Raw genomic sequence first — 16,344 nt, 5'->3', positions numbered from 1 at the left:
CGGGAACCCCCCCCACCATAAATACTGACATACGGCGCCCTACCCTTGGGGACCCCTCTGTAAATACTGACACATATCCCTCTTATCCTTGGGGACCCCCCTGTAAATACTGACACACAGCCCCCTCCCCACGGGGACAACCCTGTAAATACTGACACACTCCCGCCTCCCCTCGGGAACCCCCCCCCCCGCCATAAATACTGACATACGGCGCCCTACCCTTGGGGACCCCCCTGTAAATGCTGACACACTCCCCTTCCCTCAGGAACCCCCCTGTAAGTACTTACACACTCCCCCCTCCCCTCGGGGAACCCCTGTAAATACTGACACACAGCCCCCTCCCCTCGGGGGCCCCCCTGTAAATACTGACACACTACCCCCTCCCCTTGGGGACCCCCCTGTAAATACTGACAACACTCCCCCTCACCTCGGGGAATCCCTGTAAATACTGACACACAGCCCCCTCCCCACGGGGACCCCCCTGTAAATACTGAAGCACTCCCCCCTCCCCTCAGGGACCCCTCCTGTAAATACTCACTCACTCGTCCCTCCCCACGGAGACCCCCCTGTAAATACTGACAGATAGCCCACTCCCCTCAGGGACTACACCTGTAAATACTGACATATTCCCTCCTCTCCCCGGGCCCCCCCCCCGTAAATGCTGTCACACTCGCCACCCCCCCCGCCCGTCGGGGACCACCCCTGTAAATACTGACACACTCACCCACCACGTCGGGGACCCCCCTGTAAATACTGACACACTCCCCCCTCCCCCTGGGGACCCCCCTGAAAATACTGACACACTCCCGCCTCCCCTTGGGAACTCCCCCGCCATAAATACTGACATACGGCGCCCTCCCCTCGGGGAACCCCCTGTAAATACTTGAACACTCCTCCCTCACATTGGGGAACCCCTCAGTAAATACTGACACACTGCCCCCTCCCCTTTGTGCCCCCCGTTAATACTGACACACGCCCCCTCCCCTCAGGACCCCCCTGTAAACACTGACATACAGCCACCTCCCCTCGGGGACCTCCCTGTAAATACTGACACACTCCTCCAAAACATCAGGGACCCCCCCTATAAATACTGACACACTCCCCCCTCCCCTCAGGAACCCCCCCCTGTAAAAACTGACACACTCCCCCTTCTCCTCGGGGACCCCCCTGTAAATGCTGACACACTCCCCTTCCCTCAGGAACCCCCCCTGTAAATACTGACACACTTCCCCTCTCCTCGGGGACCCCCCTGTAAGTACTTACACACTCCCCCCTCCCCTCGGGGACCATCCTGTAAATACAGACACACAGCCTCCTCCCCTTGGGGACCCCACTGTAAATACTGACACACTACCCCGCCCCCTCCCCAAGGGGATCCCCCTGTAAATACTGACACACTCCCCCTCCCCTCGGAGACCCCCCTGTAAATACTGACACACTCCCCTGCCCCTCCCCTTGGGGACCGCCCTGTAAATACTGACACACTCCCCCCTCCCCTCGGGGACCCCCCTGTAAATACTGACACACTCCCCGCTCCCCTCGGGGACCCCCCTGTAAATACTGACACACTCCCCTGCCCCCTCCCCAAGGGGATCCCCCTGTAAATACTGACACACTCCCCTGCCCCCTCCCCAAGGGGATCCCCCTGTAAATACTGACACACTCCCCCGCCCCCTCCCCAAGGGGACCCCCCTGTAAATACTAACACACTCCATCCCCCTCCCACCGGGTACCCCCCCTGTAAATACTGACACACTCCCCCCTCGGGGAACACCCTGTAAATACTGACACACTCCCTCCCCCCCCCACCCTCCCCTCGGGGACCCCCCTGTAAATACTGACACACTCCCTCCCCCCCCCACCCTCCCCTCGGCGACCCCCCTGTAAATACTGACACACTCCCCCCCCTCCCCTTGAGGACCCCCTGTAAATACTGACACATTCCCCCCCTCCCCTTGGGGACCCCCTGTAAATACTGACACACACACCCTCCCCTCGGGGAACCCCTGTAAATGTTGCCACACAGCCCCCTCCCCTCGGGGGCTCCCCAGTAAATACTGATGCACTCCCCCCCTCCCCTCAGGGACCCCGCATGTAAATACTGACACACTCCCCCCCCTCCCCTTGAGGACCCCCTGTAAATACTGACACACTCCCTCCCTCCCCTCGGGGACCCCCCTGTAAATACTGACACACTCCCCCCCCTCCCCTTGAGGACCCCCTGTAAATACTGACACACTCCCTCCCTCCCCTCGGGGACCCCCCTGTAAATACTGACACACTCCCCCCTCGGGGACCTCCCTGTAAATACAGACACACTCCCCCTCCCCTCAGGGACCCCCCGTAAATACAGACACACTCCCCCTCCCCTCAGGGACCCCCTGTAAATACTGACACACTCCCCCCTCCCCTCAGGGAGCCCCTGTAAATACTAACACACTCCCCCCTCCCCTCGGGGGCCTACCTATAAATACTGATACACACACCCCCTCCCCTCAGGGACCCCCCCTGTAAATACTGACACACTCCCCCCTCAGGGACCCCCCTGTAAATACTGAAACACTCACCCCCTCCCCTCGTGGACCCCCCAGTCAATATTGACACACTCCCCCTCCCCCCTCCCCTCAGGGACCCCCCAGTAAATACTGACACAACCCTCCCCCCACCTCCCCCCAACCCCGGGGACCGCCTGTGAATAATGACACACACCACCCCTCCCTCTCCCCTCGGGGACCTCCCCTGTAAGTACTGACACACTCCCCCCTCCCCCCTCCCCTCGGGGACCCCCCTGTAAATACTGACACACTCCCCCTTCCCTTCGGGGACCTCCTGTAAATATTGACACACTCCCCCCTCCCCTTGGGGACTCCTCTGTAAATATTGACACACTCCCCCCTCCCCTCAGGGATCCCCCTGTAAATACTAACACACTCCCCCTTCCCATCGGGGACCCACCCTGTAAATACTGACACACTCCACCCTCCCCTCGGGGACCCCCCAGTAAATACTGACACACTCCCCCCTCCCCACAGGGACCGACCCCTGTAAATACTGACACACTTCCCCTCCTCCCCTCGGGGATACCCTGTAAATACTGACACATTCCCCCCCCCCCCCGTAAATACTGACATACAGCCCCTTCCCTCAGGGACCCCTCTGTAAATACTGACACACTTGCCCCCCCCCCACTTCCTGGGACCCCCCTGTAAATACTGTCACACTCACCCCACCCCTCGGGGACCCCCCTGTAAATACTGACACACTCCCCTCTCCCCCCAGGGACCCCTCTGTAAATACTGACACACTCCCCCCTCCCCTCAAGGACCCCCCTGTAAATACTGACACATTCCCACCATCCCTCAGGGATATCCCCTGTAAATACTGACACATTGCCCCCTCCCCTCGGGGACCCCCCCCCCCCTGTAAATACTGGCACACTCACCCCCTCCCCTTGGGGATGCCCCAGTAAATACTGACACACTCCCCTTCCCCCCTCCCCTCGGGGACCCCCCTGTAAATACTGACACACTCCCACCTCCCCTCGGGGACCCCGCTGTAAATACTGACACACTCCCCCCTCCCCTCGGGGACGCCCCTGTAAATACTGACACACATCCCCCTCCCCCTGGGGACCCCCCCTGTAAATATTGACACATTCCTCCCTCCCTCCCCTCGGGGACCCCCCAATAAATACTGACACACTCCCCCCCCTCCCCTCGGGAACCCCCTAGTAAATACACACTCCCCCCTCCCCTCGGGGAACCCCTCCCTGTAAATATTGACACACACCCCCCTCCCCTCGGGGACCCCACTGTAAATGCTGACACACTTCCCCCTCCCCTTGGGGAACCCCCTCCTGTAAATACTGACACACTCCACCCCCCCCCCTCTCAGAGACCCACTGTAAATACTGACACACTCCCCCCACTCCCAGGGACCCCCCTGTAAATACAGACACACTCCCCCACTCCCCTCGGGTGACCCCCCCTGTAAATACTGACACACTCCCCCCCCTCCCCTTGGGGACACCCCCTGTAAATACTAACACACTACCCCCTCCCCTCAGGGACGCCCCTGTAAATAGTGACACACTCCCCCCTCCCCTCGGGGACCCCCCTGGAAATACTGTCACACTCCCTGCTCCCCTCGGGGACCCCCTGTAAATACTGACACACTCCCCCCACTCCCAGGGACCCCCCTGTAAATACTGACACACTCCCCCACTCCCCTCGGGTAACACCCCCTGTAAATACGCCCCCCCCCTCCCCTCGGGGACCCCCCTGTAAATACTGTCACACTCCCCCCTCCCCTTGGGGACACCCCCTGTAAATACTAACACACTCCTCCCTCCCCACAGGGACCCACCCTGTAAATACTGTCACACTCCCCCCTCCCCTCAGGGACGCCCCTGTAAATACTGACACACTACCCTCTCTCCCCTCGGGGACCCCCCTGTAAATACTGACACACTCCCCCCCTCCCCTCGGGGACCCCCCAGTAAATACTGACACACTCCCCCCTCAGGGACCACCCTGTAAATACAGACACACTCCCCCCTCCCCTCGGGCACCCCCTGTAAATACTGATACACTCACCCCCTCCCCCCGGGGATCCCCCAGTAAATACTGACACACTCCCCCTTCCCCCCTACCCTCGGGGACCCCCCCTGTAAATACAGACACACTTCCCCCTCCCCACAGTGACCCCCCTGTAAATACTGACATACTCCCCCCTTGGGGACCTCTCTGTAAATACTGACACACTCCCCCCTTGAGGACCCCCCCGTAAATACTGATAAACTCCCCCCTCCTCTCGGGGATCCCCCAGTAAATACTGACACACTCCCCCCTCCCCTCGGGGACCCCCCAGTAAATACTGACACACTCCCCCCTCCCCACAGGGACCGACCCCTGTAAATACTGACACACTTCCCCTCCTCCCCTCGGGGATACCCTGTAAATACTGACACACTCCCCCCTCCCCACAGGGACCGACCCCTGTAAATACTGACACACTTCCCCTCCTCCCCTCGGGGATACCCTGTAAATACTGACACATTCCCCCCCCCCCCCCCCGTAAATACTGACATACAGCCCCTTCCCTCAGGGACCCCTCTGTAAATACTGACACACTCCCCCCTCCCCACAGGGACCGACCCCTGTAAATACTGACGCACTCCCCCCTCCCCTCGGGGACCCCCCTGTAAATACTGACACACTCCCCCCTCCCCTCGGAGACCCCCCCTGTAAATACTAACACACTCCCCCCCCCTCCCCTCGGGGACCTCCCTGTAAATACTGACACATTCCCCCCTCTCTTCGGGGACCCCCTGTATATACTGACACAATCCCCCCCCGCCCCTCGCAGAACCCCTTGTAAATATTGACACACTCCCCCGTCCACTCAGGGACCCCCCTGTAAATACTGACACAGTCCTCCCTCCCCTCGGGGACACCCTGTAAATACTGACACACTCCCCCCTCCCATTTGGGTCCCCCTGTAAATACTGACACACTCCCCCCTCCCATTTGGGTCCCCCTGTAAATACTGACACACTCCCCGCTCCCCTCGGGAACCCCCCCCCCTGTAAATACTGACACACTACCTCCTCCCCCTGGGGAACCCCCTGTAAATACTGACACACTCCCCCCTCCCATTTGGGTCCCCCTGTAAATACTGACACACTCCCCCCTCCCATTTGGGTCCCCCTGTAAATACTGACACACTCCCCGCTCCCCTCGGGAACCCCCCCCCCCCCCCCGGTAAATACTGACATACAGCCCCTTCCCTCAGGGACCCCCCTGTAAATACTGACACACTTGCCCCCCCCCCCACTTCCTGGGACCCCCCTGTAAATACTGTCACACTCACCCCACCCCTCGGGGACCCCCCTGTAAATACTGACACACTCCCCCCTCCCCCCAGGGACCCCTCTGTAAATACTGACACACTCCCCCTCCCCTTGAGGACCCCCCTGTAAATACTGACACATTCCCACCACCCCTCAGGGATATCCCCTGTAAATACTGACACATTGCCCCCTCCCCTAGGGGACCCCCCTGTAAATACTGACACACTACCCTCTCTCCCCTCGGGGACCCCCCTGTAAATACTGACACACTCCCCCCCTCCCCTCGGGGACCCCCCTGTAAATACTGACACACTCCCCCCCTCCCCTCGGGGACCCCCCCTGTAAATACAGTCACACTCCCCCCTCCCCTCAGGGACGCCCCTGTAAATACTGACACACTCCCCCCTCCCCTCAGGGACCCACCCTGTAAATACTGACACACTCCCCCCTCCCATCGGGGATCCACCCTGTAAATACTGTCACACTCCCCCCTCCCCTCAGGGACGCCCCTGTAAATACTGACACACTCCCCCCTCCCCTCGGGGACCCCCCTGTAAATACTGACACACTCCCCCCTCCCCTCGGGGACCCCCTGTAAATACTGACACACTCCCACCTCCCCTCGGGGACCCCCCTGTAAATACTGACACACTCCCCCCACCCCTCAGGGACCCCCCCTGTAAATACTGACACACTCCCCCCTCCCCTCAGGGACCCCCCTGTAAATACTGACACACTCCCCCCCCCCCCCACACCCTCAGGGACGCCCCTGTAAATACTGACACACTCCCCCCTCCCCTCGGGGACCCCCCTGTAAATACTGACACACTCCCACCTCCCCTCGGGGACCCCCCTGTAAATACTGACACACTCCCCCCACCCCTCAGGGACCCCCCCTGTAAATACTGACACACTCCCCCCTCCCCTTGGAGACCCCCTGTAAATACTGACACACTCCCCCCTCCCCTTGGAGACCCCCTGTAAATACTGACACACTCCCCCTCCTTCCCTTGGGGATCCCTGTAAATACTGACACACTCCCCTCTCCCCTCAAGGACCCACCCTGTAAATACTGACACACTCCCCCCTCCCCTCGGGGACCCCCTGTACATACTGACACACTCCCCCCTCCCCCCAGGGACACCCCAGTAAATATGAACACACTCCCCCCCCCTCCCATCGGGGACCCCCCTGTAAATATTGACACACTCCCCCCCCTCCCCTCAGGGAACCCCCCCCCCCCTCCCCCGTAAATACTGACACACTCCCCCCCTCCCCTCGGGGACCCCCCTGTAAATACTGACACACTCCCCCCTCCCCTCGTGGACCCCCCTGTAAATACTGACACACTCCTATTCCCAAATCCCTCCCCCCCCCCCCGTAAAATAGTGGCACCTGGTCACAAAGGTCAAACCACACACACCCCTCCACTCTACACATAACCTTCGAATGATTGGCCTTGGGATATTACTGGCTTCTCCTGTCCAGACGGTTACCCATCTAGCATGTCAAATGGCACCTCTGACAGTGTGGCACTGCCTCAGTGCTGCACCGAGTGCTACAGGTGGGTTGTACGCTCGAGTGTCTGAATTGATTCAACTTGATTTATTCTTGTCACGTGTGCTGAGTTACAGTGAAAAGTGTTGTTTTGCCTGATCCTCAGGCAGATCGTACAATACAGAGTGCATCAGGGTAGCAGAACAGTGTGCAGAATACAGTGTTACAGCCGCAGAGAATGTGGAGAAAGAGAGAGAGAGAGAGAGAGGGGGTGGAAGGTAACAGAGACATCAGAGTTAACATTTGAGAGATGTGTTCCAAAGTCTGATAACAGCGGGGAAGAAGCTGTTGTTGGGAGAGGGTGGAAGAGAGTTTAACCAGGGTGGGAGGGGTCTTTGATTAGGCCGGACTGGGACTTGAACCCTTGACCATGTGACACAGAGAACTGTCTGCTCAGACTGGCCTGTGAATGACTGGAATGAACACATTCTATTTTGCTGAGATTTCTGTCTGGGATCTGGGTAATAGTTTTGGAATCCCGTGGCGTATTCAGAGAAAACAGACAGAAGAAAGCCCAAAACATTGTTAGAAATGCGAAACACCTGGAATAATAAAAAGCAGAGTTTGACCTTCCAGTCATTATAATCCCAGAGCCATAAATCCAAATAAACACCAGTTATATCTGACTCTCCATAATCCCCTGTTAGTGATGTCCCACAGTGACATCGTTTAGCTCAACATCGCCATCACCAGGACTATCATTACACTGCAGCCAATAGCAATGTCATTTTGTGGGGGTGTCACAGGGACACAATAACTGAAGCTTCCTTCAAATACCGACGATACCCTTCCCCATACACACACTGAGTGAGTTCCCAGGGACCCTTTGAGACACTCTCTCTCAGAGACCACCCTGTAAAAAGTGTGACACTCATCAGCCTCTCCCCTCTGGGGACCCTCTGTAAATACTGACAAACTCCCCACTTGGGGACCCCTGCAAATACTGACATGATCTCTCTGGGGACTCCTGTACAGTGGATCAGTGCTGAGGGAGCAGGCACTGTCAGAGGGTCAGTGCTGAGGGACCGCTGCACTGTAGGAGGGTCAGTGCTGAGGGAGTACCGCACTGTCAGAGGGGTTTGTGTGGCACTGTCAGAGGGTCAGTGCTGAGGGAGCACTGCACTGTCAGAGGGTCAGTGCTAAGGGAGTGCAGCACTGTCAGAGGGTCAGTGTTGTTGGCCCTTACTGTTGGCCCAGATATATGAATATATTTGCATACATGAAAAGATTTGCATCTATATAGCTCCTTTAACAACTTGCAGGAAGTTCCCAGCATTTTACAGCAAGCAAAGCCCAATGTTTGAAACTGACTCACTGTTTCCATGTCGAAATAGAGTGAGTCAAACATTGTCTATGGACTGAAGAGGTTTATACTGAGTGCCATCTGCTCCACCCGCTGGGAAGCGGTCAGGAGGACTAGTGTGGAGCGACTAATAAGGATCTCCTCATGTCTTTTTGATTTCTATATCTCAATGAGTCAACTTGCACAGCTTTCTAAATGTTCTCATCCTTTTGTTCAGTTTATCTTGTTATTCATTTACTGTCTAGTGCCAGCACTTACTGCCCAGGCCTAATTGCCCAGAGGACAGTTGAGAGTCAACCACATTGTTGTGAGTCTGGAGTCACATGTAGGCCAGACCAGGGAAGGACAGCAGTTTCCTTCCCCAAAGGACGTCAGTGACCCAGATGGGTCATCACAACAATTGACAATGGATTCAGGGTCATCATTAGACTCTTCACTCCAGAATCTTTCTTGAATTCAAACTCTGCCGTGGGTGGGATTTGAACCCGAATCCCCGGAGCATTACTCGGGTCTCTGGATTAACAGATAACACCAGGAAGCCATTGCCTACACTGACGGGAGAGCTCCTCAGCTCCGTCCCAAATAGCCGACCCGTTTTCGTGAGGGTGTGACATCTCCCAAAGAGGTGTAAAAGTGGGAGTGCATTTTACTTCATTCGGGGATGTAGTACATATTTGCCACTTGGGGCATGGGTGGGGGTGGGGGGGTGGGGGGGGGGGGGGGAGTGGGGACAGCCTCTTAAGCCTGCATTTTATTGCCACCAGTAACTTCAGGGAGTTAGGACTATGGGTTTCTGTTATGGAAAGCACACAGCTCCTACCCCAGAATGGAAAGAAACAGTAAAACGAATTTAGAAACGACGGTGATACAATTTGAAGTCGACAAGATGAGTCAGACCACTGTACGTCTTTTCTGATGGTTTTCCAAAGGAAGTGATGTAATACCACAGGAGACCTAACTGGAAAGGAACATCACTTATCGTTGAACATTGAAATGGAGCCACTATATATGGCGTACATTGGCCAGGCCCAGCCCATACCCAAGGCTGCTTCATACAGGGCTCAGCTGATGAGTTCCTGGTGTGCAGGCAACTGCCTGTTGCTGAAGGAACTCATACTCAACCATCTCCACAAGGAGATTAATCAGTGATTCCCCTAGGACCTTCTGGGAGGTTAATCATAAAAGACTTCAGCCCTGTTTTGCCTCATTCAGATCCATACAGTTCTAGAGTCACAGAGATGTACAGCACGGAAACAGACCCTTTGGTCCAACCAATCCATGCCGACCCGATATCCTAACTGAATCTTGTCCCATTTGTCAACACTTGGCCCATATCCCTCTAAACCCTTCCTATTCATGTACCCATTCAGGAGCCTTTTAAATGTTGTAATTGTACCAGCCTCCACCATTTCCTCTGGCAGCTCGTTCCATGTACGCAGCACCCTCTGCGTGAAAAAGTTGCCCCTGAGGTCCCTTTTACGTTTTTTCCCTCTCACCCTGAACCTACGCCCTCTAGTTCTGGACTCCTCCACCCCAGTGAAAAGACCTTGTCTATTTACCCTATCAATGACTCTCATGATTTTATAAGGTCACCCCTCAGCCTCTGACGCTCCAGGGAAAACAGATTCAGTTAAGAAAAATTGTGCTCTTTTGAGAGAAATCGTGCTCTTTCGCTGACCAATTTCTCAGTTTGGGTTCGGACTTGAAAAACTGGTCAAAAAAAAGGGGAAACTCCCTTGTTGACTATTTTTGGTGGAGACTCTTGGGAGGAAATGCTTTTGGGATGAAAAGCTAGGCCTCAGACTCGGCCAGGCTGAAAGGCCTGATCAGTGACCCTGGTGCCTGAGCTGAAACAATAGGGAGAGAATCCTTCTGGGAAAATAATTAACTGAAATTCCTCTTGACCAACTGCCAATTCCACAGGAAACATTTACATGAAGCTTTACCGCGCGCCTGTCTGGGGCGTCACTTTGAAAAACAATGAATCACATTGAAGCCTTATCAGGGCTCCATAGCAAGGGCTTTGTGCTATAAATACTCCAGAGCGAAAAGGGCCATGAGTTCAAATGACTCCCACTCCAGAAAACTGAGCATAATTCACGAACTCTTCCCCCCCCCCCACACCCCACCCGGGCACTGAGAAGGTCAATCTGGCCCTGTTGGAAGTTCTGTCTTTCAGGTGTGGCGTCCTCAATCGTGCCCCATCCTTCGTGTCAAGGCCAAAGAGGATTCTAGCAAAAACAAGCTGGGGGTGCTCTCCACCAAAATGTATCCCTCAACAAACATCATAGATACCGTACAGTGCAGAAAGAGGTCATTCGGCTAGTCAAGTCTGCACCAACCCTCTAAAGAGTATCCCACCCAGACCCTATCCCTGTAACCCTGCATTTCCCACGGCCAATCCACCCTAACCTGCACATCCCTGGGCACTATGGGACAATTTAGCACGGCCAATCCACCCTAACCTGCACATCCCTGGGCACTATGGGACAATTTAGCACGGCCAATCCACCCTAACCCGCACATCCCTGGGCACTATGGGACAATTTAGCACGGCCAATCCACCCTAACCTGCACATCCCTGGGCACTATGGGACAATTTAGCACGGCCAATCCACCCTAACCTGCACATCCCTGGACACTATGGGACAATTTAGCACGGCCAATCCACCCTAACCTGCACATCCCTGGGCACTATGGGACAATTTAGCACGGCCAATCCACCCTAACCTGCACATCCCTGGACACTATAGGACAATTTAGCACGGCCAATCCACCCTAACCTGCACATCCCTGGGCACTATGGGACAATTTAGCACGGCCAATCCACCCTAACCTGCACATCCCTGGACACTATGGGACAATTTAGCACGGCCAATCCACCCTAACCTGCACATCCCTGGGCACTATGGGACAATTTAGCACGGCCAATCCACCCTAACCTGCACATCTTTGGACTGTGGGAGGAAACCGGAGCACCCGGGTGAATCCCACACAGACACGGGGAGAATGTGCAAACTCCACACAGACAGTCACCTGAGGGTGGAATCGAGTCTGGATCCTTGGCACTGTGATGTAGCGGTGCTAACCACCGAGCCAGAGCATTAGAATGAAGTATTATTAAAAATAAGTATATTGTTGGGTTATTTTCACATCGATATTCAGGGGGAGGGGGGCGTGATCTGTGCACAGATTGGCATCCTTGTGTCATATGGTTAGGCTGAACACCATCTTATAGAGTCATGCAGTCAGAGTCAGACAGCACAGAAACAGTCCCTTTGGCCCAACCAGTCCGTGCTGACCCTAACCCCAAACTAAACTAGTCCCACCTGCTTGCTCCTGGCCCGTATCCCTCCACCCTTTCTTATTCATGGACTTATCTAAATGTCTTTTAAACATTGTAACTGCACCTGTATCCACCACTTACTCTCAAAGTTCATTCTAGTGCGAACCACCCTGTGTGTCAAAAGGTTGCCCCTCACGTCCCTTTTAAATCTTTCTCCTCTCAACCTAAAATTATGCCCCCCCTAGTTTTGAAATCCCCCACCCCAGGGAAAACACATCCACCATTAACCCTACCTAGTCCTCTCGTGATTTTATAAACCTCCACAAGGTCAGCCCTTGGCCTCCTACACTCCAGTGACAAAGGTCCTAGCCCATCCAGCCTCTCCTTCCAACCCAAACCTCCCGTACCTGCCCTCCTCCAGCGGTCCCCAACATCACAGATACCAGTCTTCAGCCAATTCAATCCACTCCACGTGACATCAAGAAACAGTTGGAGACACTGGATACTGCAAAGGCTATGGGCCCTGACAACATTCTGGCAGTGGTACTGAAGACTTGTGCTCCAGAACGTGGGCAGCACGGTGGCACAGTGGTTAGCACTGCTGCCTCACAGCGCCTGAGACCCGGGTTCAATTCCTGCCTCAGGCGACTGACTGTGTGGAGTTTGCACGTTCTCCCCGTGTCTGCGTGGGTTTCCTCCGGGTGCTCCGGTTTCCTCCCACAGTCCAAAGATGTGCAGGGCAGGTGAATTGGCCATGCTAAATTGTCCGTAGCGTTAGGTAAGGGGTAGATGTAGGGGTATGGGTGGGTTGCGCTTCGGCGGGGCGGTGTGGACTTGTTGGGCCGAAGGGCCTGTTTCCACACTGTACGTAATCTAATCTAAAACTTGCCACTCCCCTAGACAAGGTTTTCCAGTACAGTTTGTTATGGACCAGGCCAGACCCTCCCCCCTCAAAACACTTCAGGAAGGTAACCCAGACCCTAACGTTGCTGGTTGTCTTAAGCAGGTGTAATGCGGATATTCCAGGAGAAAATCAGCTGGTCAAACCACCTAGTTTTAAACAAAACGGAATTTACTGACAAGATTACTGAATGAAACATAAAGAACAGAAATACTTATCCTATTTGAAAACTCAACAGACTATCCCAACTCAATGATGCTGTTCCAAATACATGCAACAATCCTCTTAAACCCCTTCAGCACGAAAAGCAAAATCAAACACGGGGTCTTATGGGATAGAAGTCAAAGATAGAGTACCAGCCTACACCTGCTTCTGGGTCCAGCAGCTTTTATCAAACTAAAAGTGTTTCAAAAATCCACTCCAGAGAAAAGCTGAGCTGGGAGAACTAGCTGCTCCTCTTTCATTGTACATGTGTTGTGTTTAAACTTGAAAGCCTTCTGCCTGAGGCAGTATCAGTTATCTATTATCAAATTGGCCCTAAAACCCTTCAACCTCTAGACTTTTCGAGTCTACGTCATTTACGACCGCTCTGAAAAGAAAAAAACATCAAAGACTGCATCACCTGGTTAAAGGAGCAGCTTCATCACAAGTTACAACACTGGCATCTACCGGACAATGTGCAAACTTCACCCAGGTATGTCCTGTACATAAAAAGCAGGACAAATCCAACCTGGCCAATTATGGCCCCATCGGTCTACTCTCGATCATCAGTAAAGTGATGGAACGTATCATCAACAGTGTTATCAAGCAGCACCTGCTTAGATGTTGCGGCTGAACAGGACGTTGGTTAGGCCACGGTTGGAATATTGTGTGCAATTCTGGTCTCCTCCCTATCGGAAAGATGTTGTGAAACTTGAGAAAGGATTCAGAAAAGATTTGCAAGGATGTTGCCAGGGTTGGAGGATCTGAGCTACAGGGAGAGGTTGAACAGGCTGGGGCTGTTTTCTCAGGAGCGTCAGAGGCTGAGGGGTGACCTTATAGAGGTTGTAACCGTGCCTGCATTCACCACTTTCTCTAGAGGTTTTTTCCACACACTAACCACCCTCCACGCCAAAAAGAAAAATTGCCCCTCATGTCCTTTTCAAATCTTTCTCCTCTCACCTTAAAATTATGCCCCCAATCAGCAAATACCCTCAAGATTCTAATGTTTGTGAGAAATTCGGACCAACTTTCGCCCAACTCATGCGCAAAATGCGAAACAAACATATCACACTGGGATCGTCCCATTCCTCCAGTCACGGCACTGTGGTGCCATCACTGGCAGGAGGTTGTAATTGCAGCACGTTTACTCACACTGGGTTTAATATGGATGCCCATGTGTGAAGTCTTGAAAAATCCTTCCAGAAAGAAAGAGTGGGGGTTGCTTTATACAGTCATATGGTACGGAAAGAGACCCTTTGGTCCAACCATTCCACGTCGACCATAATCGCAAACCAAACTGGTCCCTGCCTGTATCCTATTCATGAACTTATCCAAATGTCTTTTGAACGTTACCCCTGTACCCAGTAGAGGTACCCAGCACGGAAACAGACCCTTTGGCCCGACTTGTTGTTGCTGACCACATTCTCTAAATTATAAAAGTGAATCACTGGCTTGAAATGTCATTGACAAACAGTGGGTCTCTCTCAAATGTCTGCCCTTCTCCACAACGCAGCCTGTCTTAGCTGTGAGGGACTGACAAGCAGACTCTAAGGCCGGCTACCTAAAGTGTGCCACAACTAAAAACCAGGGGCCATCTTTGATGTTGAGCAGTTGCCAAAGCGAGGTTTCTAAGGCCGGAGCAATGGGGTTATCTGGTATGCCAAGTTGACTGATACACGGTGAATCGACGGTAAACATTTAAGTCTCACCCAAGTTGCCAGAGGGTGGCGAAGCAATTTTTTTGTGCAGCACGGTGGCTCAGTGGTTAGCACTGCTGCCTCACAGCGCTAGGGACCCGGGTTCAATTCCCGTCTCGGGCAACTGTCTGTGTGGAGTTTCCACATTCTTCCCCATCTGCGTGGGTTTCCTCCAGGTGCTCTGGTTTCCTCCCACAGTCCAAAGATGAGCAGGTTCGGGTGGATTGGCCATGCTAAATTGCCCCTAGTGTTAGGTGTAGGGGAATGGGTCTGGGTGGGTTGCTCTTCGGAGGGTTGGTGTGGACTTATTGGGCGAAGAGCCTGTTTCCACACTGTAGGGAATCTAATCTAATCTAATCACTGAGTCAGCTCGATGGGCTGAATGGCCGACTCCTGCATTTATGTCCTCATGGTCTGACAAGGACCCTCTGCTAAGTAGCCCTCCCTTCAGTTGGTGGGGTTGCATGTTAATGACAGGGGGGATGGGGGCCGAAGTGGTAATGTCCCTGCCTCAAGAATCCAGAGGGCCGGGCTAATGTACCGGATACATCCATTCAATTCAATCCCATTGCTAAACCGGGGATTAAAAGCTGGTCTCAGGGAAGCCAACCGTTCCCACTGCTGTTGATTTCCATCAAAAACCCATCTGGTTCACTCACTTCCCTTAAGGAAGGAAATCCCGGTAAAACTAGCTCCCATGTGACTCCTGCCCACCCCTGGTGGCTTAGCAAACCCCTCAGTGCAAGGGATAGAGCTGTCCTTGCCACCAACCCCCTGTGAAAGGGGAAAAGATTTCAGCTCGAGACTGGGATTTGTGGGTGGCTGCGATGCCTCCTGCAGTTGAGCTGCTTGGCTACCCCTCCCCCCCACCCCTCCCTTGCCCAAACCTCCTGCAAGGAACCTGGGGTCAACAACATCCTGGAGCAGGAAGGGGGACAAAAAGGGGGTTGTGACAGGCAAGTGATTGTGTGGGTTTTGAGCGTGGAGCTGGGTGAGGGGGGGAAGGCGTGTGGGGTGCGTGTTATATTTTTGACATCTTACAACATACACTGTAATTTTAGCTTGCACGTCCCCTTTAAGTAACATGGGCTCTGACTGGAGGGACAAGCTTAATTGAACCTTGGACGGAGAAATAGGGAGCGAGAGGAATTGAGTCAACAAAGGGTTAAGGAGGTGTAGGAGTTGGTTCAGAAACATCCTGTCTAAGCATCATTTCATGGAATGGATACTGTGACAGGAACAGCAGCGTGTGTGTGTGTGTGTCAGCGAGTGATCTACAACATTTCTCCAGGGATACGGTACGTGTGGGGTAGTGCAGGGGGTTATCTGGGGGGGAGGTTATCAGGGGCTTCTTTAAGGTAATGCCAATGGGTGTAACACTTCAAGCTGGGGTTTGGAGTGAAGGGTCTTTTCCCTAAGGTGGGGGTGGGAGGGGTGGATGTAAAACTATGGGGCATATTTTGAAGGCGAAAGGGGAAAGATTTAACAAGGACGCGAGGGACAACTTTCTAACGTGGAGAGTGGGTCGTGTGTGGAATGAATTGCCAG

At 54.1% G+C, this 16,344-nt stretch overlaps 1 protein-coding gene across 2 annotated transcripts in view; it reads left to right on the top strand.

Annotated features, from left to right (window-relative positions):
• Positions 1–16,344, top strand: part of LOC140492601 (uncharacterized) — a 57,677-nt gene that overhangs the window by 15,819 nt on the left and 25,514 nt on the right. Inside the window, exon 1 of one of the 2 annotated variants that reach the window (XM_072591603.1) lies at positions 15,966–16,094. The exons of the other annotated variant lie outside the window; for it this stretch is intronic. The gene's annotated coding sequence lies outside the window, so the exon portion shown is untranslated. Of the gene's footprint in view, positions 1–15,965; positions 16,095–16,344 lie in introns of those variants that run through there. 2 annotated transcript variants of the gene reach the window in all.

Source organism: Chiloscyllium punctatum, chromosome 21 (assembly GCF_047496795.1).
Source record: "Chiloscyllium punctatum isolate Juve2018m chromosome 21, sChiPun1.3, whole genome shotgun sequence".
In the NCBI taxonomy this organism is placed as follows: Eukaryota; Metazoa; Chordata; class Chondrichthyes; order Orectolobiformes; family Hemiscylliidae; genus Chiloscyllium; species Chiloscyllium punctatum.
Note: the sequence above shows the minus strand (reverse complement) of the source record. Positions and strands in the feature narration are given on the sequence as shown.